The following is a 14,021-nucleotide window of genomic DNA, read 5'->3' on the forward strand; positions in this document are numbered from 1 at the left end:
GTACTTTACTGACTGAGCCATCTCCCCAGCCTCATTTATTTTTAAATTTAATACTGTAGCCTTCTATTTCATATGGGAAGGGCAAAGAGAGCTGCAGCAGCCAATACCTTTCAGCAATGAGATAGAATCTTAAGGTACATATGAAACAGTGGTTAAAGAGAGAGGCATCGCCCGGCAAACCCTGTGAGATTCCTTCAGGATTTAGAAAGCATGGAGCTGTGAGACTTGAGTTTGAATTTGAACTCAGCCATTGAGTTGGGGGCATTCTCTATAAAGTGGGGTGCCAACACCCTTGAGGTTGTGATGATTCAAAGTGAATTTATTGGAAGGCAGGCAGCATTGACACGTAGAGAGCCTCTGTAGACAGAAATGATTATTACAGTTGTACATGAAGGGATAAACTCCTGGATTATGCATTTTCTTTGACAATCCCATGGATCAAGTGAGAGTGGACTGGATGAAGCTTTCAAAATATTAATAAAGTTCAATGCAAACAAAGTTGTCAAGAACCAGACTGAAGGCCAGAGAGATGGCTCAGTGCTAACGAGAGCATTCTGCTGTTGCAGAGGATCTGAGTTCAGTTCCCAGTACCCTTGTGTGGCAGTTAATCAGTGCTGGTAACTTAGTCCCCAGACATCAATCCTCTCTGTACTCCATGGGCATCTGTGCTCACACACTCAAATACACACCCATAAATAAAAATAATGAAAGGTAACCAAAAAGTAAGAACCAGACTAAAAATAACCTGCCAGATGTAAATATTGATTCTGTTAATTTAGGCAAAGCAGACACAGAATATAAGAAACTTGGGGCTAGGAGATGGGCTCAGTTAATGAAGTATTTGTTGTGCAAGTGTTAGGATCTGAGTTAGATCCTCAGGACCCAGGTCAAAAGCTGACTATGATGATGCACATGTTGAATGCTCATGACAGGTAGATTCCTGAGAGTCACTGGCTAGCCAACCTAGCCTACTTGGTGAGTTCCAGTGAGATATCCTGCCCTCATAAACTAAAGTGGAAGATATTTGAGAAACATCAATCTCACAGGCACATACATGCATGCATGCATAGCTGCATAGTCAAACGTCATGCATACACACACACACACACACACACACACACACACAGAGCACAATGTCAATGGAACAGTCATCAAGAGCTAGGAATAACTTTGCTGGTCATCGAGCTTAGTTCATTCTTCAGAAGGGACAGTAGACTAGCAAGGTCCCCATAGGAAGATGGAGACCAGGAAGAGAAAGCTGGACCCACATTTCCAGGCAGATACTCCTCATTAGTCTCTATATTTGCTGAGCCATGACCCAGGCAGGTGCCCTTCACATCATTGACAAATGTGAGGGTGTATGTCTTAGTAATCTATTGCCGTGACGGGATACCATTATATACCATTACCATGGCAACTCTTAACGAAGAAAGTACACAAGTGGGGCTTGATTACAGCTTCAGAGGTTAGTCCTCATAGCAGAGAGCATGGCAGTGCATAGGCAGATGTGGTAGCTGAAAGTTCTACATCCAGTTTAGAAGGCAGCAGGAAGATAGTGAAACTGGGACTGGCTCGAGCTCGTAAAACCCCAGAGCTGATCCCCAGGGACACACTTCCTCCAGCAAGACCAGGTCTACTCTAACGAGGCTACATCTCCTAATCCCTGTCAAGCAGCCCTAACGAACAAGCATTCAAATATATGGGGAGGAGGGCCATCCTATTCACACCACCACAGTGCATGTAAAAGTGAACGGGTATACATGTGTGCACAAGCATGTAGAGTCCAGGGGACAATCTTGTGTGTCATGGCTTGGGTGTCATCCACCTTTTCTTTGAGACAAGTCTCTGACTGACCTTGAATGCACCAAGTAGATTGAGTTGGCTCTCCCAGAAGTCCCAAGGATTCCTCTTTCTCTGTCTCCCCAGTCTAGGATTACAAACGCATGCCACTCTGCCTGGCTTTTCCCACATGGATCTAGAGATCAGACCTAATTCCTCACACTGCTGCAGCCACCTCCCAATCCTAGGTCATAGCTTTTGAAGTCCATCAGAGGTTCAGTCACAAGGCCAAGTGTCCATTTGTTTGACAAAGGAAGGGTCTATGCTGTGAGGAAGCCCATCCACATAGAATCTGTGTTTCTGTGTCATCACGAGGCCCAGACACGCTGTGCAAAATGCTACATTCAAATACATTAAGTAATATTCAAGTTCTTAGGTCATTCTCTAGCTACCTAAATCACCTTTGTCTGCCTATTGGCTCATAGCTCTGGATTCTTTGGCCATCAGCTGTTGCCTGGGATGGTTAATCCCAGTTGTCAACTTGAGATCTCCTGGGCATGTGCCTGAGAGGATATCTTGATTAGGTTAATTGAAATGAGAAGACCCACCAACTGTGGGTGTCACCATTCCCCTGGCAGGGGTTCCTGAGCTGCATGCAGTGAGCAGCTGCACGTGTTTGTTGCTCTCTGCTTCCTGATTGTGGGTGCGATGTGACCAGCTGCTTTGAACTCCTGCTGCTTTGATGTGATGGACCGTGAACCAGAATAAACCCTTTCTCCCTGTAAATCACTTTTGTGAGAGTGTTTTATCAGAGCCACAGCAAAGGGAAGTAAGACATCATCCATCGTCCTATCTCACCCCCTGAGCTGGCTTGCAATGACCCTCACCGTATCTCATCGGCACCATAGCCGTAGCACCAAGATGTCAGAATCCAGGTCTTCTCCACTGTGACACTATTCTGGGAAGACATGAACGAGTATCTGCTCAGCTCAGATACAGCCCAAAGTAACGATGTCACTGAGGTCCCACTTGGTGAGCCAATGAATGTGTTGGGTTTATGGGGTATGCGTGAGACGTGGCTTATAGGACATGGGTGACTCAAAGGCAGTTGCATCACTGAAAGGCCACCCCAACATTAATGGTCACTCAGGGAAGCTGAAGACCTGGACCTCTGCATGGGCTCCAAGCAATTAGACACGTGAGTTGTCTCTTCCAGACAGCTCAGCTGCTGTCTTCACATCAGCCTTTCCTGCTTATATAAGCTTGGGGAGGGAAGTGCTTTGTGCATCTCATCACTTTCAGGGACTTCCTGAGACTCCCAAGTTGCTTATTTCTTGTGTCTTTTTTTTTCTTTTTTTTTTTCAGAGCTAGGGACCAAACCCAGGGCCTTGCGCTTCCTAGGCAAGTGCTCTACCGCTGAGCTAAATCCCCAACCCCTATTTCTTGTGTCTTAACAAGTCTCCTTTAGATTATCCCAAGTCTTACTGAGTTGTGAAAGAAAATGCTGCACAAGAGCTTTACAACCCTACATGTTGCCATGTAAAATAACCCCAGGTCTCCTTTCATTCCAACCTTGGTCCCCCAGTTCTTCTCTCTCTCTCTCTCTTGTACTTCCAGAAACTCACAAGCTTTCATCAAAATCCCAGATACCCTTCATGGCCATGGTGGTGGCCTGCTTGGTGGCCATGCTCCTTTGCCAGAGTCCCTTCCCATAACCTCAGAACACATGTCCATACACGTCTGCTATCGACATCTTTGCCTCTCACAGGCCCTTCTAGGAAGATATTCTCTGTGTGCAAAGAATCTAGTGGTTTAGATTCGTCCAGCCAGTGGTCCAGAGACCATGTGCATCCCACGATAGCAACCCACCTAAAATTATAAATAGAATTTGAAAAAATGATGAGAGTTCTTTTGTGATTTATTTTTTATAACTTGTCTCTGAAGCTCTCCAGGGCGAGCTATGTAGATGACGGTGTTGTCTCACAAACTCCAAGACGTAGGCACGTCTGCTGCTGAAGACAGAATTGTGCATTCTGATTCTTCCCACAGAGTCATTGAGAGAGTTCCTGTTGTTGTAAAAATATAAAAATAAAACGGTAATGTTGGTCTTTTACCCCGCTTGGTCCTGCACCGCCGTGCCCAAGATATCTGCTAGATATCTTGGCAGAAACACATCCCAGCCGCACACTTTCCTACACTCAAACCCTCACATAAAACAACACACAACACAATAATCTTTGACCCAATTGGTAAGATATAATTGCCCACTTAAACATACAAAACCCGGTACCATCCATCCCTTGAGAACATTAATAACAACCTGTAAATATACAGAGCAGAATCTTAACATCACCTGCCATGTTGTCCTGTCATGGCTTCTCCCCTCTCTCCTCTGTCTTGTCTCTTCCTCTCTCCCTTCTGTTCTAGTCTCCTCCTCTTCCTTCAAACTTCTCTCCCGCCCATCCTTCTCCTCCAATGATAGGCCCTCTTCTATCCTGTACCTGCCCCTCACCTGTACTTTACAACTTCAAAGGCAAGGTTCTGGTGAAGTCACCTGATTCCTGAGTATGTGACTAGGCAGCTGTCCTTGGGGCAGTGGAATGGGCATCAAAATACAGATAACTTCAGGGCAAACCACAACAAGTTCCCATGGCCTCAGTTTCCCTAACTGTGACCACATGACATTCCTCATTTCACAAGGTAGGAATGTTCTGCTGGTCTTCGTGTGTGTGTGTGTGTGTGTGTGTGTGTGTGTGTGTGTGTGTGTGTGTGTGTGAATACGAGGGAATATGATCACAGGTGTGAGTGTGGCACTTATGTGAAAGCCAAAAGACAACTTCAGGCATCAGGACTCAAGGTCTACCTTTTATGAAACAGGGTCTCTTTATCACTCATCACTGGTAGACCAGGCTAGCTCCTCCTGACCCCAGCTTTTCAGATCCCCCCTTCTCCATCACCTTGGAGGTACTAGGATTAGAGTCTGCACCATCATGATCAGTGGTTTAAAAATCTGGGCTCTGGGGATCCAAACTCAGAAAGGTAAGCTCTATACCCACTGAGCCATCTCGCTAGCCCGGCCATAGTTTGTTTTTAAGCAAACTTGTGTACAGAGACCTGGGAGATGCTGTTTGGAAGAGAAAGACCCCAGAACTTCTTAATTTAGAATTCATTGCCAGTCCAAGGGAGAAAGAGAAAGGGTGAGACAGCCAGAGGGAGGGAGGGAGAGAGGGAAGGATGGAGAGAGGGAAGGAAGGAAACACACAGTGAGAGAGAGAGAGAGAGAGAGAGAGAGAGAGAGAGAGAGAGAGAGAGAGAGATTCTCTCTCCAACCAGAAAGCAAACAAACAGCTGTGGTGACAGATGTTGGTGATCCTGATTACTCTGAGGCAGTTAATGTTTAGGTTACCCAAGTAGTCTCCCTCTCCCCTTCTCCTATCCTCTCTGTCTCTCTGTCTCTCTGTCTCTGTCTCTGTCTCCCTCCCTGCCTCCCTCTCCCTCTCTCTCTTCTTCCTCTTCCTTCCCCCCACCCCCACTCCTTCTCAGACTAGTTCCTCCCACTCCAGCTCAGCTGGCTCCCCAGCTTAGAGGCCTATAAAGAAAACACCCACAGGTCTTCCCTCCACCCCACCCGTGCCCACACCAAGTCATCCACCCACCCCATGCATGTGTGCCCTCCTTGTTTCTCTCTGAACACAGAGAACAGGAGGACGAAGGAAGACTTTCATCCTTTGCCTCAGGTCGGCCTGTGCATTTTGTTCCTGTGGGAAATCACATTCAAGGTCAATGTCTCCCAAAGACAAGTACACTTCTGCGCCCCCTCAAGACTTTATCTGAATACCAAAAAGGGGGCGCTTTTGTTCCCTCTAAATTCATTCCGAGATGGTTAATAACGAATTAATGATATCACTCTTTTGGGTTTTTGTTGTTGTTTGTTTTGATAAGGACAGGAGAGGAAGAAGGTCTGTCTGTTCTCTCTAAAGTAGACCCGGAGTGTTTCTGGGATTAAAAGTTGTCTACCCAAACTGTAAGGGCCATGTATATGCAAGCAGTTAGGAGTTATTACAGGGCCCCAAATAGGAAACCGTTCGCTTGATCTTTCTCTTCAATCCTATTAGGGGCCCCCTGTAGCTCAAGAGAGATACCAGCCTGTCGTGTCCCGGTTGCTGTGACGACCCTGTCTTTATAGAACAAGAAAGGGAGACGGTAGTGATTGGCAGACCTTGCTTGCCCCCGTATGTACAACAAAGGGCGACAAAACGAAGAGGAAGTGAGGCCCTTCTGGGCTTCTTAACCCGACCCCACCTTCCACCTGGCTATCTCGCCCCCCTCCCCTCCTCCGGAAAGGACAGCACCATTGCCTGTGTACAGATGTCAAAAGATCATTAATCGTGAGGTGGTGGGAGGGGGTGCTTCTAATTGCAAGGGATGCATTTTTTTTAAGTCAGACTGTCTAGCATCAAGTTCATTTAGCTAAAGCGATGTGGTGGGGAGCTGAAGCAACGAAGGGGGTGCCTAAGGCGTTGCCCTGCGGGTGACTGCCACCCAGGGCCCTGTTGGTGTAACGTTAGGGAAACCGGGAAGCTGGGGGGAGGTGGCCCAGCCTGAAAGTCCCACCATCTGGTGCCACAGTCCAACTCGCCAGTCATAAATAACAGCCTGTCTTTTCACGTTTTCTCTCTGGCCTCCTCTCAGACTCCCTCTAAAGGGGCTGCAAAATGCAAAATGGAGTTGGGGTTCAATTTCCCTTGCTGTCTGCGCGGGAAGGAGCAGGCGCGTCCGGGGCGGGCACCAGGGGAGGGGACCACGAAGCCTGTGGAGTGGCCACGACAAAGGCCTCGGCGTCCTGGGGCCCAGCTTTCCGCTGTGAGCCACCCAGCCCCAGCCGGAGCCTTCGATTGCAAAAGTAAAACCGAAGGAGCGCGGGCCGAGATGGCAATTTCATCTCTTTCCGTTCTCTTCCCTAAAGCCCTCAACCCTTCTGGGACGCGTCCCGGGTTAGAACTGCGCGGTGCACAGGGGTGCTCCTAGCCGTCCCTGAAACCTGGAGCTCGCGGATCCTTGCTTACACTCTGTGGACACAATTGCCTCTTTTAGATTTGCAACACTCCCCGGCTCTCCGCACACATCCACTGCTGCCAAAATATTTTTCAAAGGTCCTCAAATAAAATCAAACCCTAGTAGTGGCGGAGGCCCGGGATTGCCCAGATAATGCACAAGGAACAGAAGTTAAGTCGACTCATGGGCATTAAAGGCTAAGTCGGATGATTTTTTTTTCTTCTTTCCCTTTCCTTTTTGGAGAAATCGAGGGAGGAAAAAGGAAAAAAAATGTTAAGGAAGAAAGTTTTTTTTTTTTAAAGAAATAGTAAAATAGGAAATGAAGACCTACCCTGCAGCGTAGCTGCGAAGTAACGAAGTAACGCTGTTTAACTTTGACATGTGCCCCACTTAAAACAAAACTGTTATCTCCTTGAGCGCCGAGATCCCCCAAACCTCGTTCAGACTCCGACAGAGGGAAAGATGTCGTAAATAGGCGAATTTTGTTTCCCAGTGGGTCTCTCTGCCAGCGTGAGCTATCCAGGATCCGCAGACAAAGCGGGTGCCTTGAAGCGGGTGACTTTTCCAGGTGAGCCTAGAGACTCGGTTTAAACTCCAGGGCTCTCCATGAAACCGGCCAAGAAAAAGTTGCTTAAGAAAACCCACCCAATCCTCCCAGGAAACCCCCCACTTTCCATTCCCAACCCGGATTCCTCTCTCAAATGAATTACCATCCACTCTCTTCCTAGCCAAGTCCTCTCAGCTTCATAACCAAGCCCCCCAAGATTTTAAGAAATAAACTTGAGGTTTGGAATTGAGAGGACCTGGCATGTGATTCCCGGTCGCCCCGACTTCAGTGTTCTTGGTTCTCTTCCTGTCAGGCGTGATAAAACAAAATATTTTAACTACAACCTACAAGTTTGCTTTTTATTTCATTTTTCTCCCTTTTTACACATTTTCTTCTCTTAGGAGAAACAGATCAAGAGAGACTTATTACAAGGCACGGTGAAGAAGTCGAATGAAAGTGGCTCCCATCAATGCAGAAAGTAAATTATTTTTTTAAAAGCTAGATTTTAGTTGGTAACAAAAGCACATTATATTTAGTAACATTTACTGAGATTAAGTTCAATCTTCAGTTGGGATATGAGGACTAAGCCCGAGGTCACTTTCTTAGTTCGAATTTCCTTAGAAATTCTAATTTGAAAACATCTTTGAGACCACTGGTTTGCTTTCTTCATAAGAAGCTTTGGGAGTATTTTTTTTAATTATCATTTTGTTTTTTTTTTCTTTTTTAAAATAGACCTTTTAGCTTAAAAAAACCGCTTTCAGCTAGAATATAAGAAATGCTTTTTGGTTGGTTTGGGGTGTTTGGTTTTTGTTTTGTTTTACAGTTCTTCAGTTGGTAGGATCTTTCACTGAAATAAAAAAAACTAATCTAATCTAAAAAAAAAATACTTTCTTCTTGGTGACTATCCAGTCCCTAAAAATGTTTTAGACTGTTGGGAAAGTGTCCACTAACACAGGCATCTGACCAGCTAGTTCAGGCAAAGCTTGCAGCAGGAGTTACCCTCACGGGCCAAGGAAGAAGATTTTGTTATTCTGGTTGGCATTAATGGTGGTGGCTTGGGGGGTTGGGGGGTTGGGGGGTTGGGGGAAATCTCTCCTTTTGTGTCTATGAGCGCACTGGCGCATGCCTCGTTTGCTCTAGTAACATTAAATTTTTTTTTTGGAAAACACAGAAGGAAGTTCCGTAGCGTCTGGTCTTCTATGTTCTAAAGATGTCCAAATACCTAAATATCACGAGTATTTTCAAATTAAAACGCAACATGTGCCCGAAAACTTCTTTATTTATTATGTTTATTAGAACCTTCAACATAAGCCATTCCTGAATATGGTGGTTCTTGAACACACGAAACGGCTGCTTAAGTTTCTTACACAAAATGCTGGGAATTGTCCTCCGCAAATCTTCATCCAGCGCTTCTTCGGCTTGTTTGACTCTCATCAGATGAAACGTGCTATAAAAACGTGGATGATTGCAACCTAAGAGTGATTTATTTTTTACAAAGACGAACCTTTTCGGGCCATTCGTTTATTTTTAAATAGAGAACGGTCTTGGGTGGCTTTTTTTGTTTGTTTTCTTTCTCTCTGTTTTACTAGACTCACAGGGCCGGGGCGCACGAAAAGAAAGCCTCGCTTCTTCTTCTTCGCGGTTTCAACGGTGAATTTGCGCCACCTTCTGGTAGCCTGGAGAACGAAAACACCAGACTGGTTCTATAAAAGAATTCTTTTATTCACAATTCTGTGTCCCATCGGTATCTGTAGGCGGAGCGTCCCTCCGCTTCTCTAAGAACTCCTGGCAGATTCCCTACAGCCTGGTTTTTATAAAGATGCTTTAAACTAGGAAACGAGATTTTTTTCTTTATCTCATCTTTAAAAGAGCTCTCTAAAACGAAAGCTGCATCTCTATATGATAGTTTACTGAAACGCCTCTTCCTAGTCGAGCTTCAGTAAAGGATGCATGTAGACTAGTCCTAGACCATCCCACATGCGCAGTCCTCTGGGGAGTGCTTGCAAACAAAATGGAGCCCATAACTGTAGCAGCAGAGAAACAAACGCTTTTCTTTCTTGGGTTCCTAAGACCCCATTGCCCACAATTAATCACGATGACATGTTGTATTCAGGCTTTTTGGTGACGTCGGCTAGGTGCACATACATCTGGTTTTTCATAGATTTCAATCCCTTCTGTAATACGGATTTCACAATGTTAAAACTTGTTGGTACAGCCCCTGGGTGAGCCCCTTCCCTCAAAAGTTATCAGTTCACACACACACACACACACACACACACACACACACACACACACACACACACACTATGAGTTCAAGCCATGTTGGTGGCTTTGAACTTTAACACAGACAGATCTCTCTGAGGTCAAAGCTGTTCTAGTCTACATAGTGAGACCCTGTCTACAAAATCAACAAAACGAAACAAGCTAGCAGTGTGGAGAGAGACAATTCAGGTGAGAATTGCCACAAAGACAGAGGTTGATACTTAGACCCTCAAGGCAGGCTCCCTTAAAAATGTGAATGGATGGCGCCGAGCACAGGGCAGGGTTGGTGGGTGCTCACTTAGTTGGCACTAAATTCTGGGTTTCATCCTCAGTACTGCATGATCTGGAAGTGGTGGCACGCACCTGTAATTCCAGCACTAGGGAGGTGGAGGCAGGAGGATCATTCAAGGTCAATCCCATATTCATAGCTAGTTCCAGACCATTCAAGGAATACACGAGGTAGGGTTTCATGGGAGGAAAAAGGTATATTCAACCAAACCACATTGGCATGTATAGCCCCACATCCCCCTTCCAGGAAGGCCTCTGTACTGCCTTTTAAAGACTCTGTGGAAAAGTGGGGATGGGAAGGCTTTGCAGCAGATAAAGTACTAAAAGCTGCACAAAGACCCCAGGTTTCATCATGAAAATCCACATTTAAAAAAGAAGTCAGTCGGGGCTGGGGATTTAGCTCAGTGGTAGAGCGCTTACCTAGGAAGCGCAAGGCCCTGGGTTCGGTCCCCAGCTCCAAAAAAAAAAAAAAAAAAAAAAAAGAAGTCAGTCACAGCAGCAACGCTTGTAATCTCAGGACTGAGGAGATGAAGATAGGGGCTTGCTGGCCAGCTACCCTAGCTGCATTGGTAAATTTGAGGCTAGTGAGAGACCCAGCCTCAAAAGGCTGAGTTGATGGTAACTGAGGATCCACACCCAAGGCGTCCTCTGCCTCCCGTATGCAGTCACACATACATGCACCTGCGCACAATGCACATGCACACCTTTACACACAGAAAAACACACTCAACAAGGAGTGAAAAACGAAGACCTTGCTGCAGTCTTAATGGGGCTCCAAATGTTTTCATTTGCCAAGCTGTGCTCAGAAAGATGGGTGCTAGATTGGGCTATCTCAGTGCAATCATTTTCTCCATTATTCATTCGCTATTTATGAGAACTATCCAAGCCCCAGTGCATGCCAGACCTGTGAGGTTAAAATAGCCCTGCAGACAGCCTTGGGAGGGCTGCACAGCACATGGCATTACCCCATGCCTGACTTAGCAGGGGCCTCTCCAGAAGAATCACGCTGAAGGCATCTGTCCAGACAGGACAGGTGGCTACTTGTATGACATGAAGACAACCCCAATAAGAGAGACCAATAATTATTTTGTCATCAGCGTAATCTCAAAAATCTTTATTGCCAATGCAAGCAGGTTGTGAGGAAAGCTCGGATGAAGACTACATAGTTTCTTAAAGAATATTCAAACCAGGACACGAAGGATGGAGAAGAACACTTACAAATTAATAATGTTGGGTTGGGGAGGTGATTTAGTGGGTAAAAGGCTTGCTGCCCAATTGTGAGGAACCTGAAGCCAGATTCCCCACCCCCACCCCAGTCCTCACACTGTAGCATGTGTCTGCAATCCTGGCACGGATATTGCGGGATAGGAGGTGGAAACAGGGGAGTTCTCAGGGGCTCATCAGCCAGCTAGGATATAGCAGTGAGCAACATGAGACCTTTCCTCAGACTGGCTGGAAGAGCATCCTTATCTAAAGTATCCTTTGGACTACACACATGAGACACTGTGCACAAACACCTACACCCCTGCACACGAACATGCACACACGTGTGTGTGTGTATATGTATATGTGTATGTGTATGCATATGTGTATGTGTATGTATAATGTATGTATATACACACACAGGCATAAACCGTCAATGTTGGGTAGATTTCAGTCACCAAATTAAGAGTGTGTACACCAATAAACTGGGAGCAAAACAGGTTAGGAAGGAATTTGACAAAATAATTCCAATAATTTACAAGAATAATGTGTTGAAGGCAGCCAAAGTGTGTGTGGCAAAGTAATAAAAGCTGACCTCATTATGTCACTGTCGTAACAATAACAATAATAACAAGTGGAGTGGAGTGACATGGCTATGGAAATCAGACCAAAATAAAACCAGACAAAGGATACAAAAAGGATTTTGTGTATTTACAAAAATTCAGTAAGGTAATCAAATACATGGTAGAAATTGCTAAATTTTCTGGTGTGGTTTTTCCTTTTTGTTTTTTTCTGTGTTTTTAAATTTTTTTTTTACATTTATTTACTTACTCAAGAGTAGCATGTACACAACACATGTGGAAGTCAGAAAACAATGTTCAAGAGTCAATTCTCTCCCATCACCTGGGTTCCAGGACGTGGCAAGTAACTTCACCCACTGAGATACCTCAGTGGACTCTGATGTCTAAATTTAGTAGAGAGGGAATATTATGCAACTGTCAAAAAGATATACATCTTAATGAAAAACAAATTTCCTGCTTCTAAAGGTCTACACATCAAGAGTAAATGTAGAAAGACGAGTAAAAGACACAAACCGCACCTCCTAGCAGAGAAAACACATACTTCAAGAAATGCTAAAATGGACTTCAGGAGAGGATAGGGAGGCTGGCTATGCTGGTAAAATGCCAGCAGTGAAACCACAAACACCTGAATCTGGATTCTCAGAAGCCATGGGTGGGTTTTTGTTTGTTTTGTTTTATAAGCAAGGCATAAAAGCGTGTTCCTATAGTCTCAGATCTGGGGCACAGAAACTGTCAGATCCCTAAAGCTCACAAGCCAATCTATCCAAACCAGGTTCAGGGGGACACATAGTATCCAACAGTAAGATTTAGAATAGTTAAGGAACTATATTGAATAAGTAGGGAGAGAGTGGCCTTGTCTAGTCCCTGATTTTAGTGGGATTGCTTCAAGTTTCTCTCCATTTGGTTTAATGTTAGCAACTGGTTTGCTGTATATGGCTTTTACTATGTTTAGGTATGGGCCTTGAATTCCTATTCTTTCCAGGACTTTTATCATGAAGGGGTGTTGAATTTTGTCAAATGCTTTCTCAGCATCTAATGAAATGATCATGTGGTTTTGTTCTTTCAGTTTGTTTATATAATGGATCACGTTGATGGTTTTAAGGGGATACAAATCGGAAAAGAAGAAGTCAAAATATCACTATTTGCAGATGATATGATAGTATATTTAAGTGATCCCAAAAGTTCCACCAGAGAACTACTAAAGCTGATAAACAACTTCAGCAAAGTGGCTGGGTATAAAATTAACTCAAAGAAATCAGTAGCCTTCCTCTACACAAAAGAGAAACAAGCCGAGAAAGAAATTAGGGAAATGGCACCCTTCATAATAGACCCAAATAATATAAAGTACCTCGGTGTGACTTTAACCAAGCAAGTAAAAGATCTGTACAATAAGAACTTCAAGACACTGAAGAAAGAAATTGAAGAAGACCTCAGAAGATGGAAAGATCTCCCATGCTCATGGATTGGCAGGATTAATATAGTAAAAATGGCCATTTTACCAAAAGCAATCTACAGATTCAATGCAATCCCCATCAAAATACCAATCCAATTCTTCAAAGAGTTAGACAGAACAATTTGCAAATTCATCTGGAATAACAAAAAACCCAGGATAGCTAAAGCTATCCTCAACAATAAGAGGACTTCAGGGGGAATCACTATCCCTGAACTCAAGCAGTATTACAGAGCAACAGTGATAAAAACTGCATGGTATTGGTACAGAGACAGACAGATAGACCAATGGAACAGAATTGAAGACCCAGAAATGAACCCACACACCTATGGTCACTTGATTTTTGACAAAGGAGCCAAAACCATCCAATGGAAAAAAGATAGCATTTTCAGCAAATGGTGCTGGTTCAACTGGAGGTCAGCATGTAGAAGAATGCAGATCGATCTATTCTTATCACCCTGTACAAAGCTTAAGTCCAAGTGGATAAAGGACCTCCACATCAAACCACATACACTCAAACTAATAGAAGAAAAACTAGGGAAGCACCTGGAACACATGGGCACTGGAAAAAATTTCCTGAACAAAACACCAATGGCTTATGCTCTAAGATCAAGAATCGATAAATGGGATCTCATAAAACTGCAAAGCTTCTGTAAGGCAAAGGACACTGTGGTTAGGACAAAACGGCAACCAACAGATTGGGAAAAGATCTTTACCAATCCTACAACAGATAGAGGCCTTATATCCAAAATATACAAAGAACTCAAGAAGTTAGACCGCAGGGAGACAAATAACCCTATTAAAAAGTGGGGTTCAGAGCTAAACAAAGAATTCACAGCTGAGGAATGCCGAATGG

At 44.5% G+C, this 14,021-nt stretch overlaps 1 long non-coding RNA gene across 1 annotated transcript in view; it reads right to left on the reverse strand.

Moving 5' to 3' along the window:
• Positions 1 to 3,679: 3,679 nt before the first annotated feature.
• Positions 3,680 to 14,021, reverse strand: part of LOC134481621 (uncharacterized) — a 38,855-nt gene continuing 28,513 nt past the window's right edge. The window contains exon 4 of the long non-coding RNA XR_015635465.1: positions 3,680 to 3,845. This is a non-coding gene — a long non-coding RNA (uncharacterized LOC134481621). The remainder of the gene's footprint in view (positions 3,846 to 14,021) is intronic.

This window comes from Rattus norvegicus, chromosome 13 (assembly GCF_021556685.1).
Source record: "Rattus norvegicus strain SHRSP/BbbUtx chromosome 13, alternate assembly SHRSP_T2T, whole genome shotgun sequence".
NCBI classification, from domain to species: domain Eukaryota; kingdom Metazoa; phylum Chordata; class Mammalia; order Rodentia; family Muridae; genus Rattus; species Rattus norvegicus.